The sequence below is a fragment of the Canis lupus genome, chromosome X (assembly GCF_011100685.1).
Source record: "Canis lupus familiaris isolate Mischka breed German Shepherd chromosome X, alternate assembly UU_Cfam_GSD_1.0, whole genome shotgun sequence".
NCBI classification, from domain to species: domain Eukaryota; kingdom Metazoa; phylum Chordata; class Mammalia; order Carnivora; family Canidae; genus Canis; species Canis lupus.
The window spans coordinates 26164041-26189769 of NC_049260.1; the positions used below are offsets into that span (position 1 = coordinate 26164041).

The 25729-nt window shown below is 40.2% G+C and overlaps 1 protein-coding gene and 1 pseudogene across 12 annotated transcripts in view; both read right to left on the reverse strand.

The window, feature by feature from the left end:
* The window catches only part of TAB3 (TGF-beta activated kinase 1 (MAP3K7) binding protein 3), an 89316-nt gene that overhangs the window by 47255 nt on the left and 16332 nt on the right, over positions 1-25729 (reverse strand). For 4 of the 12 annotated variants that reach the window (XM_038587144.1, XM_038587151.1, XM_038587143.1 and 1 more), the window contains exons 2-5: positions 10728-10830; positions 5499-5540; positions 4238-4314; positions 3878-3997 (exon numbers count right to left, since the gene is read on the reverse strand). The gene's annotated coding sequence lies outside the window, so the exon portion shown is untranslated. The remainder of the gene's footprint in view (positions 1-3877; positions 3998-4237; positions 4315-5498; positions 5541-10727; positions 10831-25729) is intronic. The other 8 variants (XM_038587152.1, XM_038587147.1, XM_038587146.1 and 5 more) reach the window with 4 other exon arrangements.
* On the reverse strand, positions 6338-7306 carry LOC100686133 (annotated as a pseudogene).

The window sequence follows — 25729 nt, forward strand, 5'->3', positions numbered from 1 at the left end:
GCCCTTCCTCCTGACTCATTCTCGCACTCTGTCTCTTTCTCAAATAAATAAATAAAATCCTGGGAAAAAAAAAAAAAAGACACGCCACTCCTGCCTCTCCCCATTAACCTCCCCAATGAAAATAAAAATGAAGGTACTTGGAATCTTCTCCCAATTCTGAGTATGATACCAAGAAAGTAGGGTATTGTTATTATTAGCTTTTTATTTTTTAAAAAATATTTCTTTATAGGGCACCTAGGTGGCTCATTTGGTTAAGTGTCTGCCTTTGGCTCAGGTCATGATCCTGGAGTTCTGGGATCTAGTGCCATGTCTGGCTCCCTGCTCAAGGGAGAGTCTGCTTCTCCCTCTGCCCCTTCCCTGCTTATGCATGCACGCACACTCTCTCTCTCAAATAAATAAATGAATTTTTTTTTTAAAAAATTTCTTTAGGGGATCCCTGGGTGGCTCAGTGGTTTAGCACCTGCCTTTGGCCCAGGGTATGATCCTGGAGTCCCGGGATCGGGTCCCATGTCAGGCTCCCGGCATGGAGCTTGCTTCTCCCTCTGCCTGTGTCTCTGCCTCTCTCTCTCTCTCTCTCTCATCATGAATAACTAAAATCTTTTAAAAAAAATGTCTTTATTTGAGAGAAAGAGAGAGGGAGGGAAGGAGCTTGAGCCAGTGAGGGTAGGGGCAGAGGGAGAGAATCCTGAAGCAGACTCCCAGCCAAGCCAGGAGCCTGACTTGGGGCTCAATCTCATGACCCATGAGATCATGACCTGAGCCGAAACCAGGAGCCAGACCCCCAAATGACTGAGCCACCCAGATGCCCCAATTATTAGTTTTTTAGGTAAGCTCTATGCCCTATGTGGGGCTCTAACTCATGACCCCAAGATCAGGAGCTGCATCCTCCATCGACTGAGCCACCCAAGTGCCCCCAAAGAAGTAGAATATTAAAAAATAAAGCAAAAAAAATAAAAAATAAAAAAATAAAGCAAAATGACCTTATACAGCGGAATATGAAGAAAGAAATGGGAAAGCCTTGACTCTTATTAGAACTATTTTGTTGGGATCCCTGGGTGGCGCAGCGGTTTGGCGCCTGCCTTTGGCCCAGGGCGCGATCCTGGAGACCCGGGATCGAATCCCACGTCGGGCTCCCGGTGCATGGAGCCTGCTTCTCCCTCTGCCTGTGTCTCTGCCTTTCTCTCTCTCTCCGTGTGACTATCATGAATAAATAAATTTTAAAAAGAAATTAAAAAAAAAAGAAAAGAAATATTTTGTTTATTTAAGAATACTGAGTTGGTGGTAAGGAAAAATGGTATCTAGGTTAGAAGAACCAAAGATTTCCTTTATAAAGTGACCTTAAATATTTCAATAACAATCTGAAAAAGGCAAAACTAGAGAATGAGTAAAAAGATCAGTTGTTTCCAGGGGTTTGTAGGGAGGGTTTATAGGTGAAGCACAGGCAATTTTAAGGGTGGTGAAATTGTTCTGTACAATATTCTAATAGTAGATACATGACATCATGCACCTGTCAAAACCGACAGAACTTTATAACACAAAGAGTGAACCTTTTGTTTTTGAGGGGAAGAGGGGAGAAGGAGGGAGAGAATCTTAAGAAGGTTCCCTGCCCAGCCTGGCATCTGACACAGGGCTCAAACTCACCACCCTGAGATCATGATCTGGGCTAAAATCAAGAGTCTGACACTTAACCAACTGAGCCACCCAGGCGCCCCAAGAGTGAACCTTCAAGTATGCAAATTTAAAAACATCATTTAGAGACACCTAGATGGCTCAGTGGTTGAGCATCTGCCTTCGGCTCAGGGCGTGATCCCAGAGTCCCGGGATTGGGTCCTACATTGGGCTCCCTGCATGGAGCCTGCTTCTCCTCCCTCTGCCTATGTCTCTGCCCCTGTGTCTGTCAGTCTGTCTCTCTCTCTCATAAATAAATAAAATCTTAAAAAAAAAATAAAAACAGGGGATCCCTGGGTGGGGCAGTGGTTTAGTGCCTGCCTTTGGCCCAGGGCGCGATCCTGGAGACCCGGGATCGAATCCCACATCGGGCTCCCAGTGCATGGAGCCTGCTTCTCCCTCTGCCTGTGTCTCTGCCTCTCTCTCTCTCTCTCTCTGTGACTATCATAAATAAATAAATTAAAAAATTTTTTTAAAATAAAAAAAATAAAAACATCATTCAGGTCAGAGGATCCCAGGAGGGAACAGACACCATTTATGATATAATCTAACTATTACAAACATATGAAACAATATAACGGGGGGGGCGGGGCCACAGACGGATGGTGCTGACCTAAATTAACTCTGGAAATGAGTAGCATCTGTAAGACTAAAGTAAAAGCAAAAAGAAATGTATATAAGCACTGTACTCTAGTTGGTAAAGTTGTTTCCCATGAGTGTAGAAGTCAACAAAACTGTTATACATCTATCCATACACTGGAGTGAACAATTAAGTACATGGACAGTGAATGGTGAAAGCCAGGTGTCTCACTGTTGGGAGTCAGAGGTTACAGACAAGCAAGGGGAGAAGGCTAGAATGATCTGTGTGGTAATGGATTAGGTTGGAGTCATCAGTTAAAACTCACGTTTAGTTTAATACTGATACAGATACATAAAAACAGATACAGAGAAACATTCATACAGATGCATAAACATATAGATAGCACATACATGGGATTTCAGCTAACAGAGCCTAGAAGCAATACTCCCTCAAAGGAACAGTGAGCCTACTTGTACTCAGATCTTGATTTCTAATGTAATTCTCTAATAAAAGGAATTAGGGCTTTGGGGAGAAATGGCTGATTATAGAACTAAAACAGAGGATACACAGGGTAAGTCTGGAGTATCTTATAATACTAGGAAGGAAGTGCTCAAAAGGAACCCCCCTTATGACGATGGGGGCATGTTAAAGTAACATGGGGGGGCAACCCTGGTGGCTCAGTGGTTTAGCGCCACCTTCGGCCCAGGGTGTGATCCTGGAGACCGGGTATCGAATCCCACATCGGGCTCCCTGCATGGAGCCTGCTTCTCCCTCTGCCTGTGTCTCTGCCTCTCTCTCTCTCTCTGTGTCTCTCATGAATAAATAAATAAAATCTTTAAAAAATAATAAAATAAAATAAAGTAACATAGGGGCCAACCAAAAGAGATCATCAATGGTCAAGGCTAGAAAAATTTAAGCAACAAAATAAATAAAGTAGTAATAGATTATGACTCAAAGTATAAAATAAGTATCCATGAATTCATAATGATACAAAGAAATGACTAAGTAAATAAGCAAATAGAGGAGGAAAGATAATCTTCCATTCAAAACTCCCAATACAGACAGAACATAGAGACTCTTAACTCTGGGAAACGAACTAGGGGTGGTGGAAGGGGAGGGGGGTGGGGGGTGGGGGTGAGGGTGAGTGGGTGACGGGCACTGAGGGGGACACTTGACGGGATGAGCACTGGGTGTTATTCTGTATGTTGGTAAATTGAACACCAATAAAAAATTAGTTTATTAAAAAAAAATAATAAATAAAATAAAATAAAATAAAAACCTCCCAATAATTTATGTAGAACACACTCCAGGAGATGGAGTGCAACATCTCACTCCTTAAGTGATGACTACACAGTGCCTTCAATCTAATACCACGACAGTGTTTAAAAAAAAAAAAAAGTAACATTAGAGTGGAGAATGAAGAAAGCAGACATAAACCTTCTCAGCCAGGTGACCAAAGCCAACACTAACCGTGATAAATTATGTTGATACTACATATTCTTGATGTGATATGACAAGAATATGGGAATGGCACTTTACCTCTGTGGTCTTCCTCCCCAAAACCCAGATCAGTCTAACAACAAGAAAAACACCAGACAAATCCTAATTGAGCGACATTCTACAAAATACCTGATCAGTTCTCCTCAAAACTGACAAGGTCATCAAAACAATGAGTCTGAGAAACTGTCACCGCAAGAGGAGCCTAAGGAGACATGATGCCTAAATATAATGTGGTATCCTGGCGGAATCCTGAAACAAAAAATACATTAAGTAAAAACTAAGGAAATGTGAGTGAACTATGGACCTTTAGTTAATAACAATGTTTCACTATTGCTTAATTAACTGTAACAAATGTACCAAGCTAAGGTCATCTATCAATAATAGAAGAAACCGGGTGCCAGGTATATGGGAACTCTCTGTATTATCCTCTCAATTTTTCTGTAAAATTAAAACTATACAAAACCATCTATTTAATTAAAAAAAATTTACCTCAAGATGATTAATGATCTCTGGCACAGGAGTCGTATTCACATCTCCAGCTCTAAAAGCACCTTCTTTTCAGTAGTCTGGAAATGTGACAAAATGAGGAGTTATCCTTTTGCTTAACTTCCTAACTCAGTATGTAAACATGACAAAAACTCTGACTTCTGATGCTTTTAGTAACAGCACACAGAATGTTAGACCACACTTTTAGGACAGGTGGTTCTTTCCCAAGTTTCATCACAAGCTGAATTATATTCTTTTCTTTTAGGTCACACATTTTTTTTTTTTTTAGGTCACACATATTTTCTACATTAATTAAATTCTACATTATCCCAAGAAAAGAGCAGTAGTTCAGAAAAACTAAAAAATAATCCACCATTTATTTTCTTAACGCTTTTGTAGCACACCTGGTTGTGACGTACCATCCTGAACCTCTCCATCCATTTACAGAAGAAAGGATGAAGCCCGGGTCCCGAAAGCATGTAGGAAACTTTAAATTGTATGGCCAAGGGACGCCTGGGTGGCTCAACGGTTGAACACCTGCCTTCAACCTAGGGACGCCTGGGTGGCTCAGCGGTTAAACACCTGCCTTCAACCCAGGGCATGATCCTGGAGACCTGGGATCGAGTCCCACGTCGGGCTCCCTGCATGGAGCCTGCTTCTCCCTCTGCCTCTGCCTCTACCTCTGTGTGTCTCTCTCATGAATAAATAAAATCTTTTAAAAAAATAAAAAATAAATAAATTGTATGGCCAAAATAATAACTTTTTAAAAAATGTTGACTATAAATATAACCCATTTCTGTTCCATGAAGAGCAATTTATATAAAGAACAGTAACCTTACTGGCTTATTTTGACAGATGAGCATTCTCTCTCCCCTTCCTTCAGAAAGTACATGGTTCCCTCTTAACATGGTTTTGCCTCCTGCAGTTTCAGTTACCTGTGGTCAACTGCAGTCCTGAAGCAGATGATCCACCTTCCAACATATCATCAGAAGGTCAATAGTAGCCTAACACTATGTCACAATGTCTACGTCATTCATGTCACTGTAGATCATGTAAGCATTTTGTCATCTCGCATCATCATAAGGATGAGTACAGTAAAATAAGCTATTTCAAGAGAGATACCACATTCACCTAACTTTCATTACAGTATATCGTCATAAATGTTCTATTTTATTATTAACCTCTTCCTGTCCCTACTTTATAAACGTTATCATAAATATCTCTATACAGAAAAAAACGTAGTGTATATAGGGATTGGTATTACCTGCAGTTTGGAGGATCCACTGGGTGTCTTGGAATGTATTCCCTGTGGATAAAGGGGGGGAATACTGTATCTTTATCCCAGTGAACCTAATAATGAACCTAATAATCCAATGAACCAGTGAACCTAATAATCCAATGTTATCCCAGTGAACCTAATAATCCAATGTTAACTTTGGGGGCAAATAATGGCTTATATCATGGATAGAAGTCTCTAATCTCCTGACTGAACCTCATTTTATAACCACATGGAAGTTAACATATCCTGTTTATACTGTATATTTTCAGCACTTTACCAAATTTTAAAAATTTCTCAATTACTTTATCTTAAACATTACCCAAAAAATGAGCAAAAGTCCTGGGCACCTACACAAATGCTGTTTTCTACCATGTAGAAATCTCTGATGTCAATGCAAAATCCACCCCACATTCATGCTTTCTCCCAGTGACCTAAATCACCACAGCTTTCCTCTCTCCCCCAAATGCCCAAAAAGTCATGCATTTGTCACCACTATGAGCCCCTGAAATAGTTTACTAATCTTTTGTTCTCCCCTAGGTTTTATCATTGTAAATGTTGAGTACAAAAACCAACAGTGTCTTGTACATAGATACTTACTATAAATGACAAAATATGGGATTTTAAATTAATTGATTTCCAATTAATTAATCTGGTTGAGGTGTTCCAAGGTCTTTTTTTGTTTTTTTTTTTTTTTTTTAACAAAAGAGTGGGTTGTTTTTTTTTTTTAAGATTTTATTTTTATTTATTCACGAAAGACACATAGAGAGAGGCAGGGGGAGAAGCAGGCTCCATGCAGGGAGCTCGATATGGGACTCAATCCCAGGACCCCAGGATCACGCCCTGAGCCAAAGGCAGACACTCAACCGCTGAGCCACCCAGGTGTCCCAAGGGCATTTATTTGTAAAAATCCAAAAGGGCTCCTGGGGCAACAGGACAGGCAGGCAGGCCAGCTTCTCAGGAGTCACAGGCATGTGGGCAGATGTGCTTGAATAGACAGAGAGGGTACTCTCTGAGTACTTTGTGTCACCCTGGGCTGCCTTCGGGATGGGTGGCACTAGCTCAAAGACCATAAACTTTGAGGGTCTCAGCCTCCAGCAATTCTGGAACAGGATCGTCTTTGGTCAGCATTGGGGGTTCATCAGTTATACCCCCAGAATCTCTCTCTTTACTGAGACCCCTTCTGGTGTCTGGCAGGTGACACAGGGCAGCTGGGCTAGCAGGTGCCCCCAGGGCTGGGCTCAGTGCCCTTCTGCAGAGAGCCTTCCAAATGGAAACTGATTATTGTTCTCATCGTGATCCAGCAAGAGAGCCATCCCCCACCCTCAAGGACTGGCACCCTTGTCCTGCCACTCTGGGCCTGAGAATCTCTCTGCGTGCGTCCTGTCATTCTTCCTCCTAGGAGTCCACCACAGGCACCCACTTGAAGATACGAAGAAGTGTCGCCCACACTTCCCCCACCTCCAGACCTTCTCGATGGTTGTCATCACTTTCTTGATGTCATCGTTACCCCAGCTCTGGGTCTCAGTCCACATGGTCCAGCCGGCCATGGTGGTGGAGCCAAAGTTGAGGCTGTGGCTGGGCCGCCTCCTGTCCAGCGGTCTCAGGCTCGGCGAAGGACCCAGGTACCACTCTCTTGGCTGGCTGTCCCTCCCCACAAGGTCTTAATTAGGTCAATTCTTAAATGGTATCATTTAAAAAGAAAGACAGGACAACTGACTGGTAACACATATGCTAGAGGCAGATCATCTCTACATTTTATTTTATTTTTTTAAAGATTTTATTTATTTATGCATGAGAGACATAGAGACAGAGAGACAGAGAGACAGAGAGAGAGAGAGAGAGGCAGAGACACAGGCAGAGGGAGAAGCAGGCTCCATGCAGGGAGCCCGACCTGGGACTTGATCCTGGGTCTCCAGGATCACAACCTGGGCTGAAGGCAGTGCTAAACTGCTGGGCCACCAGGGCTACCCTCTACATTTTATTAAAGAGATTACTTAGAACAGTGTTTTTCAAATGGTAAGTTGTCGCTTATTAGTGGAGTGTGTAATAAATTTATTGGGTAATGACAAGTATTTAAGAAAAAAAAGAAATGTCACAGAAAACATAAGAGTGCTTTATACATAGTAATGATAAACAGTAGTTCAAATAACTTGTTTGAGGTGTGGATATGTATTAGATCAAGACTAAAATGTGTTTGGTTTCTTCTGTTTTTTGTTTGTTTTGTTTTTTGTTTTTTGTTTTTTGTTTTTTACTGCGGGTTGCTATGAGAAATAGTGACTTAGAATATAGTGAGGTTGGGATGCCTGGGGTGGCTCAGTGGTTGGACATCTGCCTTTGGTTCAGGGCGCGGTCCTGGGATCCGGTCTCACATCAGGCTCCCTGCATGGAGCCTACTTCTCCCTCTGCCTAGGTCTCTGCCTCTCTGTCTCTCATGAATAAATAAATAAAAATCTTAAAAAAAAAAAAAAGAATATGGTGAGGTATTATAGGTAATGTAAGAAAAAATATTTACCACCGTCCCATTTTACTTGTATCTGAATAGATGGCAGGTTTCCAATTAACCAAGTGGGGACACCTGGGTGGCTCAGTAGTTGAGTGTCTGCCTTCAGCTCAGGGTGTGATGCCAGGATCAAGTCCCACATCCGGCTCCCGGCGGGGGGCCTGCTTTGCCCTCTGCCCATGTCTCTGCCTCTCTCTGTCTCTCATGAATAAATAAATAAAATCTTTAAAAAAATAATTAACCAAGTGGATTTGAGAAACATCTGGATTAAAAACTAAAACAACCTTTTATGTTATGAATTTCTGTGTGATTTTATCTTTCTCAAATGTCGTCTGTTTTCTGTGGCTTCCTCACGAACTACCAGAGGTTCCTGCCTTCTAAAACGATTTTTTTAAAGTAATCAGTTTCCTAAACCCAGAAATTCAAGATCACAAACCATGGAAATTTCCTACTGGAAAGGTATGAAAGATGAACAAAAATATCATTTATAATTATTTATTTAACAATGTCAAACCTGACAATCCTCCCACATCCACTGTTGACTATTTAACAAAATCTGAGCACACAGCTAAGAGGTACAGAAGACCCATGCCCTCAAAGAAACACACTGACAATTGTAGTAGAATGCATTAAGTCCTATAATAAGCTGTCAGATACAGAAATAAAGTAAGACAAGGAAAAAATACAAAGGAAAGCTTCACAGAAGAGATGACATTTAAGCTAGGTTGCAAAGAATAGGATTTTTTGAATTAAAACCAAAGAAAAAAAGGAAAACAAAAACAAAAGAAATATAAAGTTGGTAGGAATTCTACACATCATGTAACCAAGTAGCTCCCAAGTGGGGATGACATTGCCCAAAAAGGCACACTTGAAGTGTCTAGAGACAATTTTAGTTGTCATACTGAAGAGGGATGCTACTGGCATTGGTAGGCAGAGGCCAACGACACTGCTTAACATTGTACAGGGCACAGGACGGCCCCAGACAACAAAGAATTATCTGGCCCCAAATGTCAATAGTGCCAACGCAGAGAAACCCTGAATACAACCTCAGTACAATCCTCTTATTTTACACAGGAGGTAACTGAAGGTTACAGGGATTTTTAAAACTTGCTAAAAAGCTAGTAAGTTCATAAAACAGGCCTCATAACACCTTGTCCAGTGTTTAATTCACAACACACACCCACACATGTTATTGTACTCGGAAACAGATGTTTTAAAAGAGTCGGAACATTTGTATAAAGTGGAAAAACAAACTATCTAGATAAAAATCAAAGATGATAGTATTATATAATCTTTCTTGAAACAGATCTACCAATGGCTCAGAGCAAGAATTATGCTACATTTTAAAAATTATACCCATATTTGTTTATAATACTAGATGGTAAATCTAATATATTTAGATTACAAATAACATATAGTATTATGTTTATAATACTAGATTTACCATCTTTACAACTTGGTTATTTAACATGGACCTGTAAGAAAAATTACAATAGGGATGCCTGGGTAGCTTAGAGGTTGAGCTTCTGCCTCCAGCTCAGGGTGTGATCCCGGAGTTCCGGGATCGAGTCCCACATCGGGCTCCTTGCAGGGAGCCTGCTTCTCCCCCTGCATATGTCTCTGCCTCTCTCTCTCTGATGAATGAATGAATGAATGAATGAATGTATGTTTTTTTAAAAAAGAAAGAAAAATTACAATAAAAACTAGGAAGTTGGGGGCATCTGGGTAACTCAGTGGTTGAGCATCTGCCTTTGGCTCAGGTTGCAATCCCGGGGTCCTGGGATCAAATCCTGCATCAGGCTCCCTGCGGGAAGCCTGTCTCTTCCTCTGCCTATGTCTCTCCCTCTCTCTCTGTCTCTTTCATGAATAAATAAAATATTTTTTTAAAAAATAGGAAGTTGGAAGACCAGCATATGCACACACCATACTCAGTTACTCCTTAGGGCAGATCTTTGAAGCTCTACCACCAGCTCCAGCCACAACCATTGGGCACCGGGAGCCTGGATGGGATTTGCCCCTTTAATTCAAAACCAAATGCTAAGTTACCCTTCTGTTGGTTGGTGAGGTTTCTTTCTTTTTGTTTTTTAAAGATTTTATTTATTTATTCATGAGAGAAACACACAGAGAGAGAGAGAGAGGCAGAGACATAGGCCGAGGGAGAAGCAGGCTCCATTCCATACAGGGAGCCCCACATGGGACTCGATCCCAGGTTTCCAGGACCACACCCTGGGCCGAAGGTGGCGCTAAACCACTGAGCTACCCGGGCTGCCCATTTGGGGAGGTTTCTAATAACAAGTGAAATGTACAAAGACCTTCTTAGGGTCCTGATATAGGGCTTAAATCTAAACATGAAGTGGGCAGCCCTGGTGGCTCAGCAGTTTAGCACCGCCTTCAGCCCAGGGCGTGATCCTGGATCTCCAGGATCAAGTCCCATGTCGGGCTACCCACAGGGAGCCTGCTTCTCCCTCTGCCTGTGTCTCTGCCTCTCTATGTGTCTCTCATGAATAAATAAAGTCTTTAAATAAATAAATAAACACATGAAGCTACCTGGACATCTTTTTTTTCATCCTTGCTCTTCAATGCACAAAAGGTATGGGAGTAAGGGGATGGCATAAACAAACATGTTAACAGTAATACAGATAAGATTTCAAAAAGGTTTTTTTGCTGCAAAAACTACAGAAATAAAGACATATACATAGATACACACTCCTTACCTTGAATTTTTCAAAAAATGAAGCCTCAACTAAGATACCTTGTCCAGTCTGACACACAACAAATTCACGGTGAAGAACTTGAGCAAAGGTTGCAAGCGCTATCCTAAAAAAAATGAGAGACCAAACAGGTAAGATTTCAATTACGAAAGGTTTAAAGAAAACTGCGTGAGCAAGTTATACAGTATATAAATACAAGCTCATGAAACAGAAAGCAGCTGCTTGTATACCTTTCACTACCTGAAATTTCAGTGAATAAAGTTTATGCTCGATCAATATAATGGAAAGGTCACCTGACTTTATCAGCCGCCCTGCTTCTCTTGCCACTAAGTCACTGCTAGTAGCTAAGGGAGAGCTAGCAACAGCAGAGGGTGAGGGTTAGGGCCAAGTTGTTCTGAGGTTTCATCTTCACTGAGGCTAGTTGGAGGACCTTTAGTTGCATCCCTGGCACACCACCAGTGATTCCTGCAGCTCCCCATTTATTCTAGTCATTAAGCATAATGGGTTTCAGGCTCTTTAAGAGCCAAAGGTCTTAAAATTTAAATAACTCCATACACAGGCTAAGTTATTCTCTAGTAAAGGAATTTTTAAATTTCCACACTTCAAATGAGCACTACACCCTCATTGCAAAACCCAACAACAAAGAGGATATATAGTTCTTTGTCACCTACTATACCCTCTCAGCAGAATTACAATTGTTCACTAAAGACTGGGAGGTCCTCCCCATAACCCAACTCACAAAATCACTCATCACTCAAAAATATGAAAAAAGAAAAATACTTGTTCATAAGACTCAGTGAAATAACAGTCTTACATACAGAGGAAAGCAGAAATAAGTATATATCTATCAATAATTAATTTAAATGTAAATGGACTAAAGGTCCAATAAAAAGATACAGGGAAAGGGTTGCCTGACTGGCTGGCTCAGTCAGTGGAGCATACAACTCAGGGCCATGAGTTCAAGCCCCATGCTGGGTGTGGGCCCTACTTAATTTAAAAAAAAAGAAAAGAAAAGAAAAGATACAGAGTGACTCAATGAATAAGAAAACAATATTCATCTATATGCAGCTTACAAGAGACTGACTTTAGAACTAAAGACACTTGCAGACTGAAAGTGAAGGGATGGAAGATCATTTATCCTACAAATCAAGTGGGGGGAAAAAAAGCCAGGGTAGTGGGGCACCTGGGTGGCTCAGTCAGTTAAGCATCTGAGTTCTTGACCTCAGCTCAGGTCTTGATCTCAGGGACAATGGATTCCACCCCATGTTGGGCTCCACATTGAGTGTGGAGCCTATTTTTTAAAAATAATTAATTTAAAAAGCTTATTGTGTACAAAAGCCCGGGTAGCATTACTTGTATCAGACAAAATAGACTTTAAAACAAAGACTGAGCAAGAGACAAAGAAAAGCACTACACAAAGATAAAGAGAACAACACACTAAGAGGATATAACAATTATACACATCTATGCACCCAACATAGGAACACCAAAATGCATAAACCAATTATTAAAGACAGAAAGGGAGAAACAGTAATACAGTAACAGTAGTGAACTTTAACATCCCATTTACAACAATGGATAGATCATTCAGACAGAAAATGAAAAGGAAAGAATGGCTTTATTTTTTTAAAGATTTTATTTATTTATTCATGAGAGACAGAGAGAGAGGTAGAGAGAGAAGCAGGCTCTGTGCAGAGAGCCTGATGTGGGACTTGATCCCGGGACTCCAGGATCACATCCTGGGCCGAAGGCAGGCGCTAAACCACTGATCCACCCAGGGATCCCGAAAGAATGGCTTTAAATGGCACATTAGACCAGATGGACCTAACAAATATACACAGAACATTCCATCCAAAAACAACAGAAAACACGTTCTTTTCAAGTGCACACGGAACATTCTCCAGAATACATCACGTAAGGCCACAAAACAAGTCTCAATAATTTCAAGAAGACTGAAAATACATCAACCATCCTTTCCAACTGAAACAGTATGAAACTACAAATTATAAAAAATTTGGAAAAAACACAAATACATGAAGGCTAAACAACATGCTACTAAACAGGGGCAGCCAGGGTGGCTCAGAGGTTTAGCGCCACCTTCAGCCCAGGGCCTGACCCTGGAGACCCGGGGATCGAGTCCCACATCAGGGAGCCTGCTTCTCCCTCTCCCTGTGTCTCTGCCTCTCTGTGTGTCTCTCATGAATAAACAAATAAAATCTTAAAAAACAAACAAACAAACATGCTACTAAACAATGGAACCGGGAAATCAAAAACATGGAGACATATGAAAATGAAAATATGCTGGTCCAAAATCTTTGGAATGCAGCAAAAGCACTTCTAAGAGGGAAGTGTATAGTAATACAGGCCTACCTCAAGAAACAAGAAAAATATCAAATAAACAACCTAACCTTACTTTTAAGGAAGCAAGAAAAAACAAGGCCCAGGGAACCCTGGGTGGCGCAGCGGTTTAGCGCCTGCCTTTGGCCCAGGGCGCAATCCTGGAGACCCGGGATTGAATCCCACATCGGGCTCCTGGTGCATGGAGCCTGCTTCTCCCTCTGCCTATGTCTCTGCCTCTCTCTCTCCCTGTGTGACTATCATAAATAAATAAAAAAATTTAAAAAAAAAACAAGGCCCAAAACTAGTAGGAAGAAGGAAATTATAAAGATTACTGTAAAAATCAATGACACAAAGACTAAAAAAATACAATAACAAAAAGATCAAATAAACCAGCAGCTGGTTCTTCAAAAAGATAAAATTGATAAATATTTAGCCCGATTCATCAGGGAAAAAAAAAAAGAGAACTCAAATAAGTAAAAGTGGAAATGAAAGAGAAGTAACAACTGACACCACAAAAACACAAAGGATTTTAAAAGACTATTACCAAAAATTTTACAGCATGAGGGACGCCTGGGTGGCTCAGCAGTTAAGTGCCTTCCTTCAGCTCAAGGCGAGATCCTGGAGTCCCGGGATAGAGTCCCACATCAGGCTCCCTGTATGGAGCCTGCTTCTCCCTCTGCCTATGTCTCTACCTCTCTGTGTGTCTCATGAATAAATAAATAAAATATTTTTTAAAAAATTATACAGCATGAAAATGGACAACCCAGAAGATATGGTTAAATTCCTAGAAACAGATCATCTTCCAAAACTGAATCAGGAAGAAATAGAATATTTGAACAGAATTATTAATATAGGTGCAATAAAATTGAATCAGTAATCAGGATGCCTGGGTAGCTCAGCGGTTGGGCATCTGCCTTCAGCTCCAGTCATGATCCTGGGATCTGGGATCAAGTCCTGCATCGGGCTCCCTGAGGGGAGCCTGCTTCTCCCTCTGCCGGTGTCTCTGCCTCTCTCACACACATCTCTGTGTTTCTCATGAATAAATAAATAAAATCTTAAAAAAAAAAAACCTAGTAATATATTTAACCAAGAAGGTGAGAGACCTATACTCTGAAAACGATAAAACATCAATGAAAGATGGGACACCTGGGTGGCTCAGTGGTTGAGCATCTGCCTTAGGCTCAGGGCATGATTCCAGGGTCATGGGATCGAGTCCCACATCGGGCTCCCTCTGGGGAGCGTGCTTCTCCCTCTGCCTATATCCCCGCGTCTCTCATGAATAAATAAAATCTTAAAAAGAAAATCAATGAAAGAAACTGAAAAAAAAAAAAATGGAAGGATACTTCATGCTCATGGATTAGGATAATATTTTTTAAATATCCATACTACCCAAAGAAATCTATACATTCAATATAATCCCTATTAAAATACCAAGAACGTTTTTCACAGAACTAGAACAAATAATACTACAATCTACATGGAACCACAAAAGATCTGGAATAGCCAGAGCAATCTTAAAAAAGAATAAAGCTGGAGGTATTACAATCCTAGGTATCAGGACATACTATAAAGTTGTAATAATCAACCCTATGGTACTAGCACAAAAACAGACACAAAGATCAAAGAAACAAAAGAGCACAGAAATAAACCTAAACTTAGTCAATTAATCTATGACAAAGGAGGCAAGAGTACACAATAGGGTTAGGGTTAGAGTCTCTTTAATAAATGATGCTAGAAAACTGGACAGCTGCATGCTGAATGGACCACTTTATTACACCATACACACACAAAAAAAAAAAACTAAAAATGGATTGAAGACCTAAATGTAAAACCTGAAAATATAAAACTCCTAGAAGAAAACATAGCTAGTAATTTGTTTGACATGAGCTTTAGCAACATTTTTCTAGATATCCACCTTGCAGGCAAGGGAAACAAAAGCAAAATTAAACTATTAGAACTACACCAAAAAAAAAGCTTTTAGGCAACAAAGAAAAGCATCAACAAAATGAAAAGGCAACCCACTGAATAGAAAAGATATTTGCAAATGATACTAAATAATAATATGGAACCAATATTCAAAATATTAGAAAAACTTCTAAAAACTCAATGGCAAAATACACAAATAATCTGACTAAAGAATGAGAAGACTTGAATGGGCACTTTTCCAAAGACATAAAAATGGCCAAGAGACACATAAAAAGATGCTTAGTCATCAGGAAAATGCAAATCAAAATAACAATGAGATACCAGGGATCCCTGGGTGGCGCAGCGGTTTGGCGCCTGCCTTTGGCCCAGGGCGCGATCCTGGAGACCCGGGATCAAATCCCACGTCGGGCTCCCGGTGCATGGAGCCCGCTTCTCCCTCTGCCTGTGTCTCTGCCTCTCTCTCTCTCTCTCTCTCTGTGACTATCATGAATAAATAAATAAAATCTTTAAAAAAAAAAAAAAAAAAAAAAAACAATGAGATACCACCTTAAACTTATCAGAATGGCTATTATCCAAAAGACAAGCAATAACAAGTGTTGGCAAGGACATGGAGAAAAAGGATCTGCTTGTAATGTAATGGGTATAGCCATTGTGGGAAACAGTATGGAAGTTTCCCAAAAAATTTAAAAAAGAGATATTACACAATAATTCACTACTGGGTACTCACCCAAAGCAAATGAAAACATTAATTCAAAAAAATATATGTGCCCTTATGTTTACTGAAGCATTATTTACAATAGCCAAGATAAGGAAGCAATCCACATGTCCGACCATAGATGAATGGATGAATGAAGATATGGCAGGTATGTATATGTGTGCATGTGCATATATAATGGAGTATTACCCATAAAAAAAGCTATCTTGCCATTTGAGACAATATAGATGGGGACCAAGAAGATATTATGCTGGGACACCTGGGTGGCTCAGCGGTTGAGCATCTGCCTTCGGCTCAGGAAGTGATCCCAGAGTTCTGGGATCGAATCCGCATCAGGTTCCTGCAGGGAGCCTGCTTCTCCTCCCTCTGCCTATGTCTCTGCTTCTGTGTCTCTCATGAGTAAATAAATAAAATCTTTAAAAAAAAAAAGGAAGGTATTATGCTAAGTGAAGTCAGAGAAAGACAAATACTACTATGATTTAATTTAATGTAGAATCTAAAAAGCAAAACAAACAGACTCTTAAAAATGCAGAGAACAAACTGATGGTTGCCATAAGGGAGACAGGTGCGGGACTGGGTGAAACAAAGAGTAAAACCTGCAAACTTTTTTTTTTAATGATTTTTATTTATTTATTCGTGAGAGAGACAGAGACACAGGCAGAGGGAGAAGCAGGCTCCATGCAGAGAGCCCGATGTGGGACTCGATCCTGGGATTCCAGGATCACGCCCTGAGCCAAAGGCAGACACTTAACCGCTGAGCCACCCAGGCATCCTAAGACCTGCAAACTTCTAGTTATAAAATAAGTCATTGAGGGCAGCCCCAGTGGCCCAGCAGTTTGGCGCCGCCTGTTGCCTGGGGTGTGATCCTGGAGACCCGGGATCGAGTTCCGCGTAGGGCTCCCTGCATGGAGCCTGCTTCTCTCCCTCTCCCTCTGTCTATGCCTCTCTCTGTGTCTGTCACGAATAAATAAATAAAATCTTTAAAAAAAATAAATACCAATGTAACATTATATGCTACTTATATAGCATACACAATTTAAAATTTAAAAAAGAAAAAGAATGCAGTCTTCAGTTCCCTAAGAGGCTATGTTAACAATACAAGAACTGACTAGATATTTCAGGTCAACCAAGTAGCCCCACTGAATGAGGAAAAATTCTTTTGCAAAGAAAGATTACAGCTAATAATGGCAGAAGTGACCAAATTAGAACAATAACTACACTGTAGCATGCATGCATGTATGTATATATTTTTAAGTAAACTCTACCCCCAATGTGGGGCTTAAACTCAAACCCCCAAGATCAAGAATTGCATGCTCTATCAATTCAGCCAGTCAGCCCCCTCAATTTTATATTTTTTAATTAAAATAACCAATTCATGCATTGGTAATCAATGGATGGTAAAAGAATCAGGTATAAAGTGGGGTTTCATGAAGGGATCAAGACATTATCACCTGAGCCCTCTGACAAATCAAACTATATGAAAAATTTTTCTAGAGAACCAGGAAAACTTCAACATGGACTAAATATCATATAAGCTATTAAGAAATCATTATCAGGGCAGCCCCAGTGGCCCAGCAGTTTAGCGCCGCCTTCAGCCCAGGATGTGATCCTGGAGACCCCAGATCGAGTCCCACGTGGGCCTCTCTGCATGGAGCCTGCTTCTTCCTCTCCCTCTGCCTTTGTCTCTGCCTCTCTCTCTCTGTCTCTCATGAATAAATTTTAAAAATCTTTAAAAAAAAAAAGAAATTATCAGGTGTGTTGTATATGATAATGCATTACAGTAATATAAGAAAATGTGTTTTAGAGACATATTTAGAAATAAAATAATGTCTTGGGTATGCTATAAACTCTCAGCAAAATAGTAGGGTGGAGGAAGAGGAAACAAGAATGGTGAAATGTCGATGACTACAGCACAGAGGTTCACTTTGTGTACATCTCAAAATATTCACAAATAAAAAAGGTAAAAATAAAAGTAATCAACTAGGAGTCACTACTGAATCCTTTAAGAAGAAAACATCAATGAATTCATTTTTAAAATATTTTATTTATTTATTCATGAGAGACAGTGAGAGAGGGGCAGAGACACAGACAGAGGGAAAGGCAGACTCCCCGCAGGGAGCCCGATGCAGAACTCAATCCCAGGACTGGGATCACAACCTGAGCCAAAGGCAGATGCTCAACCGCTGAGCCACCCAGGCAGGCATCCCCATCAATGAATTCAGATGAATGGATAAAGAAGCTGTGGTCTATATATACAATGGAGTATTACTTAGCCATTAGAAACAATGAATACCCACCATTTGCTTCAATGCGGATACAACTAGAGGGTATTATGCTGAGTGAAGTAAATCAATCGGAAAAGGACAAACATTATATGGTTTCATTCATACGGGGAATATAAAAGAGTGAAAAGGATTATAGGGGAAAGAAAATGAGTAGGAAATATCAGAGAGGGAGACAAAGCATGAGAGACTCCTAACTCTGAGAAACGAATAAGGGGTAGGGAAAGGGGACATGGGCGAGGGGATGGGGTGACTGGGTGACAGGCACTGAAGAGGGCACTTGACAGGATGAGCACTGGGTGTTATATGTTGGCAAATCGAACTCCAGTAAAAAAAATATATCAAAAAAAATTTTTAAATAAATAAATAAAAGTTGACCGTTTTCATTATTTTGTACAGAGACTGCAGAAAAAGAAGCTGGGGATATAAAACTAATGCAAAGGTTCTTAAGGAGACAGTCCAGAGATAAAATCCTTAAAAAGCCAACACTATTCTATTTAACTATCAATTTAATATTAGCATTAAAATTACCAACCCTATTAATTATAATTATCACAGTATCATTTACAAATGATAAAATTACATATATTAAGTATTTATTGAAAAGTTACCATATGCAAGGTTCTGCAATAAGTGATACAGAAAGATTGTGAATCCCATGCCCTGTTTTAAAGCTTCCACCTGAGCTGGTAAAAAAAAAACATACTCCATACCCTAGTAACAAACAACAAACAGTTCACAGAAGGGAGAGATGGGTTCAGGTAAGCAAGTTTACTGAAGAAAAATAATCAAAATAAACAATAGAAAAGATAGAGGATTAAAAAAAAGGGGGGGCAGCCCAGGTGGCTCAGCGGTTTATTGCCGCCTTTGGCCCAGGGCATGATCCTGGAGTCCCGGGATCAAGTCCCGCATCGGACTCCCTGCGTGGAGGCTGCTTCTTCCTCTGCCTGTGTCTCTGCCTCTCTCTCTCTGTGTCTCTCTCATGAATAAATAAATAAATCTGTCTCTGCCTCTCTCTGTATCTCTCATGAATAAATAATATATTTATTCATGAGAGACACACAAACACAGAGAGAGAGAGAGAGAGGCAAAGACATATGCAGAGGAAGAAGCAGGCTCTTTGTAGGGAGCCCAACATGGGACTCGATCCCGGGTCCTGGGATCATGTCCTGAGCCGAAGGCAGATGCTCAACCACTGAGCCACCCAGGCATCCCAACATTTGTTTTTCTAAAAAAGATTTACTTGAGAGGGGCACTTGGGTGGCTCAGTAGGTTGAGCATCTGCCTTCGGCTATGGCCCTGACCCCGGTGTCCTGGGATCGAGCCCGACAGTGGGCTCCCTGCTCAGTGGGGAGCCTGCTTCTCCCTCTCCCTCTACTTACTGCTCCGACGCGTGTGCACGCACGCTCTGCCAAATAAATAAATAAAACCTTAAAAAATTTTACTAGAGAGAGATGTGTGCACATGCACACATATGCACAAACAGGGACAGAATGGGAGAGGGTAAGGGAGAGGAGGAAACTCCCCATAGAGTGCAGAGCCCCACACAAGGCTTGATCTCAGGACTCTGAGACCATGAACTGTTGAAATCAAGAGTCAGATGCCTAACCAACTGAGCCACCCAGACGTCCCTCTATCAACATTTCAAAGTATGATAGATCTGTCAGTGGGACAGGAGGTAAAACTAATAAATGAACTTCCAAGAAAAGAATCCTTAGGGATCAAAAAAATATAGTTCTTGAAAAAAAATGGAGTAATACTGAATTTGAGGGCACATTCTTATACCCTTAAATGCATAGTAACTAAATGCTATGTGACTGAATATACTTCCAAGTAAAAAGGCCATCTGACATTTACAGACCTATGAGATCAAGGTTACCAAAACAAGAGCGTTGAAAATGAGATGTGAGCACCATTTAGAAGCAGAAGCACCACCATACTTCTGGTGAAACACCAACTCTACTGCTGCAAAAAGGGTCCAAGGCAGAAAAGTTTGTTCTCCTTAAGATCCAGATGATCAGAGCAAACAAGATTTTGGCTAGGATCTTAATTAAGAGTGACCGAAGTAGCAAGAAAAAAAAGCCTTACAGAAGATATCCAGTAAGGGAGAGAATTTGACTTTTTAAAATTTATTTTATTTTTTAAAAAGATTTTATTTGGGATCCCTGGGTGGCGCAGCGGTTTAGCGCCTGCCTTTGGCCCAGGGCACGATCCTGGAGACCCGGGATCGAATCCCACATCGGGCTCCCGGTGCATGGAGCCTGCTTCTCCCTCTGCCTGTGTCTCTGCCTCTCTCTCTCTGTGTGTGACTATCGTAAATAAATAAAAATTTTTTTAAAAATTAAAAAAAAAGATTTTATTTATTTATTCATGAGAGATAGAGAGAGAGAGAGAGAGAGGGAGGCAGAGACACAGGCAGAGGAGAAACAGGCTCCATGCAGGGAGCCCAAAGTGGGACTCTATCCTGGGACTCCAGGATCATACCCTGGGCTAAAGGTGGCACTAAACCGCTGAGCCATGGGGGCTGCCCAGACTTTTTTTTTTTTTTAAGACTTTATTTATTTGACAGACAACACCAAGAGAGCACAAGCAAGGGGAATGGCAATGAGAGAAAAAGAAGCAAGCTCCCCACTGAGCAGGGAACCCAATATGGGGGATCATGACCTGAGCCAAAGGCAGACACTTAACCAAATGAGCCACCCAGGTGCCCCAAGAGTTTGATTTTAATCATAAGAATGACAAGGATGGCAAATGTGTTAGAAAGAAAAGAGTTATCTTTCAAAACTGGAAAAACTGAAGCATGTCTAAAGACAGGGAAAGGGACTGACTATACATGTGCAGATGAGAAAGGACTGGTAACAAAACAAGCTTTCCAACAGCACAGAGGAGTTGGCAAATTCCAGAGCTACTGGACCCATGTTCTAGAAATGGCAGGGGGTGGAGGGGTGGCAATGAGCATGGGATATGAAGGAGTCATCTCCCAACTATCTCATTCCTTAGGACATGAAACATGAAGTCATTATATCATTTACTTTATAGACAAAAAAGCATAACATGACAAAACTAAGCAATCAGTATCCATAGGCAAGCATTAACAGGTCATAAAAGATGAAAAAACACTCTAATGGGCACAAAGGACATATGCCTTTAACCAGGTGTAGGGCCACAGACAAGTCACTTAACTTCTCTCAGGCCCTGTTTCCTCATCCTTTATGTAATACCATATAACTATCGCACCACCTCACAAGGCTGTTGTGGAAATTACACAAAGAAGGAAAATGGTTCTCACTTGTAAAGAACCTTATTAATTCATGAGGCTGTTTGAGAGCTCTCACAGAACAGCAAAAAGGAATCTCTGCAGAACGGCATCCATTTTTCTATTTCAAAAGGACAGATATATATTTTATCTACAAACAGATAAACCTAATACCAATGTAATTATGGTAAAAGTGTAGCTAGAAAAGCACTCTTTTCTATGACAGGAAAAAAAAATTTACCTGATATTGTACATCCCAATTTCAATAGCAATTAAGAGGGATTTCATGTTCTGAGAGTCATTCCAGACACTATTTTTAGCTGAAACTTAAATACAACAAATCTGTCCATTGTCAAGGTCTAGAAACTGCCTAAAGTTGAAGAGACTTAAAATGCTGAGTATCCTGGTAAAATTTTATTTTGATCTACATACACACACACACACACATAACCTTTTGATACAAACGTACAAAATTATCCAAGCATGCACAATTACATAAGACAAAACTTAAAGAGAACTAGGGGCTAAGTCTGAAGTCTTAAAGAAACATGACAAAAATCAAATTCTGCCATAAAGAGCCAACAGGACTTCTCTTGGGTATGTCACTTTAGGTGATTTGAACCAATCTTCCTGCGGAAGTAAATAGAGCTGCACAGAATTTAAGAAATGACTTTTTTTTAAAGATTTTATTTATTTATTCGTGAGAGACACAGAGAGAGAAGGAGAGAGACAGGCAGAGGGAGAAGCAGGCTTCCCACAGGGAGCCTGATGTGGGACTTGATCTCAGGACCCTGGGATCACGCCCTGAGCCCAAGGCAGACATTCAACCACTGAGCCACCGAGGCATCCAAAAAATAACTTTGTTAATGGATTGAAGAACCAACAGGATAGTGCTTTTGGATTGATTAGAGGACAATCCAGAAGAAACTAGAAGTTAAACTATATCTGACAGCCTGACAGGCTGAGAGACAAAAGGAAAATCCTCTTCTCCCACATTCAGGTTAGGAACCTGAAGAGCAGCACCTTATTAGTAAGGCTGAAATAGAAATGAATCGGTCCATACACTGAATGCAATTTGGCCTTGAGTCATCTGGTTGGCCCAGAAAAATCTTAAAAGTTGAAATGAGACTAAGCAATTCTGGATTCTCTCAAGCAGATACACAAAAATATGGAATACCTGGATAGCTCAAGCGGTTAAGTGTCCAACTCTTGATTTTAGCTCAGTTCATGATCTCAGGGTTGTGAGAATGAGCACTCTGTCAGGATCTACACTGGACGTAGAACCTGCCTTAAGATTTTCTCCCTCTCCCTCTGCCCTCTCTCATTCATAAATAAATAAATAAATAAATAAATAAATAAATAAATAAATAAATAAATAAATAAATAAATAAGCAAGCAAGCAAGCAGATGCCACAAAAATAAATCCCTTCTGGAAGATATCCTTGGCCTCAAATAATTTGTCAAGTAATTTTTGAAATCCAATGCCCAGCATACAATTAAAGACAACTGGGCACTTGAGGAGACAAGAGAACAAGATCAAAACCCACAGAAATAATAAACAAAACAAAAAGTGACTCATAGGGACTCCAAATATTGGAATTATAACCAGAGATTTTTAAATTACAACTTGATCTCTGCAATGAAAAAAAAAGCCATAAAAAGTGAAATAGCACATTTTTACAAGAAACAAAAAGTAATTCTGTTCACTGAGAAATACAAAAACTGAAATTAAGAATTCAACAAACAAATTTAACAGCCAGTGGGATAGTAAATCAGAAATCAGACCAACAGTTGAGACTGTAAACTAATACAGATCAGGAGGGAAAAAAAGCTTGGAATGCAGTAGAAGATATACCATACAACACAGTTAATTGGAATCGTAGAAGAGAAAACAGTATTGGGCAGAACCAGTATCTGAGTAGCTGAAATTTTCCAAAAATGATATATGATGTCAAACCACAAACTTAGGATTCTCAATGGGGGTGCCTGGGTGGTTCAGTCGGTTAAGCATCTGTCATCAGCTAAGGTCATGATCCCAGGGTCCTGGGATCCAGCCCATGTCAAGATCCCTTAGGCAGGGAGTCTGCTTTTCCCTCTCCCTCTGTACCTCCCCCTGCTAGAGCAGTCTATCTCAAATAAATAAAATCTTAAAAACAAATGCTCCGTGAATTCTAAGCTCACAATCAACAAAGAAAAACTGAACAGCATGGGGTTAGGGGGATGACTTTCATTTTTTTTTTAAAGATTTTGTTTATTAGGGCAGCCCCGGTGGCTTAGCGGTTTGGCGCCGCCTTCTGCCCAGGGCGTGATCCTGGAGACCCTGGATCGAGTCCCACGTCGAGTCCCACGTCGGGCTCCCTGTATGGAGCCTGCTTCTCCCTCTGCCTGTGTCTCTGCCTCTCTCATAAATAAAGATTTTGTTTATTTATTCATAGAGACACAGAGACAGAGGGGCAGACACACAGAGGGAGAAGCAGGCTCCATGCAGGGCGCCTGATGTGGGACTTGATCCCGGGTCTCCAGGATCACGCCCTGGCTGAAAGCAGGTGCTAAACCGCTGAGCCACCCAGGGATCCCCTGTTTCTGTGTATTTTTTAATTTCTCTTTGACCCATTAGTGTTCAGTAGCATGTTTAATCTCCACATATTTGTGAATTTTCTATTTTTCTTCTTGTAATTGATTTTAGTTCCATACTATTGTAGTTGGGAAAAGATGCTTAAAATGGCTTTATTTCTTCTTAGAACCATTTGGTAAATCATATATTTATAGAAATTTGTCTATTTTGTCTGAAGCTTCAAATGCATTGGCATTACAATTACACTTTTGTTTAATGTGTTCAGGTTCCTTAGTGATAGGCCTCCCTTTTATTCTTCGATTTTTTTTTATTAAAAAATAGCTTTGAGTGTACAATTTAGTGGGGTTTTTTTTAAGATTTTATTTATGAGAGAGAGAGAGAGACTGAGAGAGGGAGGCAGAGACACAGGCAGAGGGAGAAGCAGACTTGCATGCAAGGAGCCTGATGTGGGATTCAACCCCGGAATCCGGGAGCACGCGCTGAGCCAAGGCAGGTGTTCAACTGCTGAGCCACCCAGGCGTCCCCAATTTAGTGGTTTTTAATACATTCACAGAGTTGTCCACCATCATCATAATCAATTTTAGAACAGTTTCATCCCCCAAAAAGAAATCCTGCTTTCATTAGCAGTCACTCCTCATTATCCCCCAGCCCTTTCCCTCTTCATCAGCCCTAGGTAATCACAAGTCTTTTTTCTCCTTATAGATTCATTTATTCTGAAATTTTCACATCAATGGAGTCGGGATATTTGGTCTTTTCTGACTGACTTCTTTCACTTTGCATGATGTTAAGGTTTACCTATATTGTAACATGTATCAGTTTTACATTATATTTTTATTGCCAGAAAGTATTATATTGATGTATCATTTTATTTATTCATTTATCAGTTGATGGACATTTGTGTGATTTTTACTTTCTGGCTATCACGAATACTACCATAAACATTCATGTACAAGTTTTCATGCAAATATATTTTTTTATTTCTCTTAGGTCTTTTTCATTCTTTACTGGGTATATGGATCTTTTTCCCCCCTCTGTTTAAAAATAATTTCCGTGGAGGTTTAGCAATTACAGTACTTTTTCCAAAAAGCCATTTTGGATATTTCTCTATTTTGTTAATATCTGCTTTTATGTTCATTTTTTCCTTTTAGCTATTTAGGGTTTATTTTGCTTTTCTTATTCTGACCTCTTAACAGGGATAGTTAGGTATGAGTTCACAACCTTATTTCCTTCCTAACACATGGATTTAAAACTATCATTTCACTTTCAAGTATTGCTTTACCTGAATCCTGTAATTTTTGGGAGGTAATATTTTCATTATTTTGAATCATTTTCTAATTTCTATTGTTATGTCTTCTTTGATCAGTGGGTTATTTAAAATAGTATATAAGTTCTAGTAATATGAGAATTTTCTAAGTGTGCAAATTTTGTAATTGGCTTCTGGCTTTATCACATTTTTCTTAGAGAACTTCCTTTGAGTGATTTTAGTCTAAAATCTCTTCAGGGATCCCTGGGTGGCGCAGCGGTTTGGCGCCTGCCTTTGGCCCAGGGCGCGATCCTGGAGACCCGGGATCGAATCCCACGTCAGGCTCCCGGTGCATGGAGCCTGCTTCTCCCTCCTCCTGTGTCTCTGCCTCTTTCTCTCTCTCTCTGTCTATCATGAATAAATAAATAAATCTTAAAAAAAAAAAAAAAAAAAATAAAATAAAATAAAATCTCTTCAGATTCACTTTATGGTCAACCTGTGGTCATTTTTTGTAAATACTTAAGTGCTTAACAAGTATATATTCTATAGCTCTTGGATTCAGTGTTCTATGTGTGCCCATTGGTGAAGTTTGTTAACTGTGTTGTATCTGTATCATTACAGATTTCTTATCATCTTATTCTTTTAACTACTGAAACAGATCTTTAAAT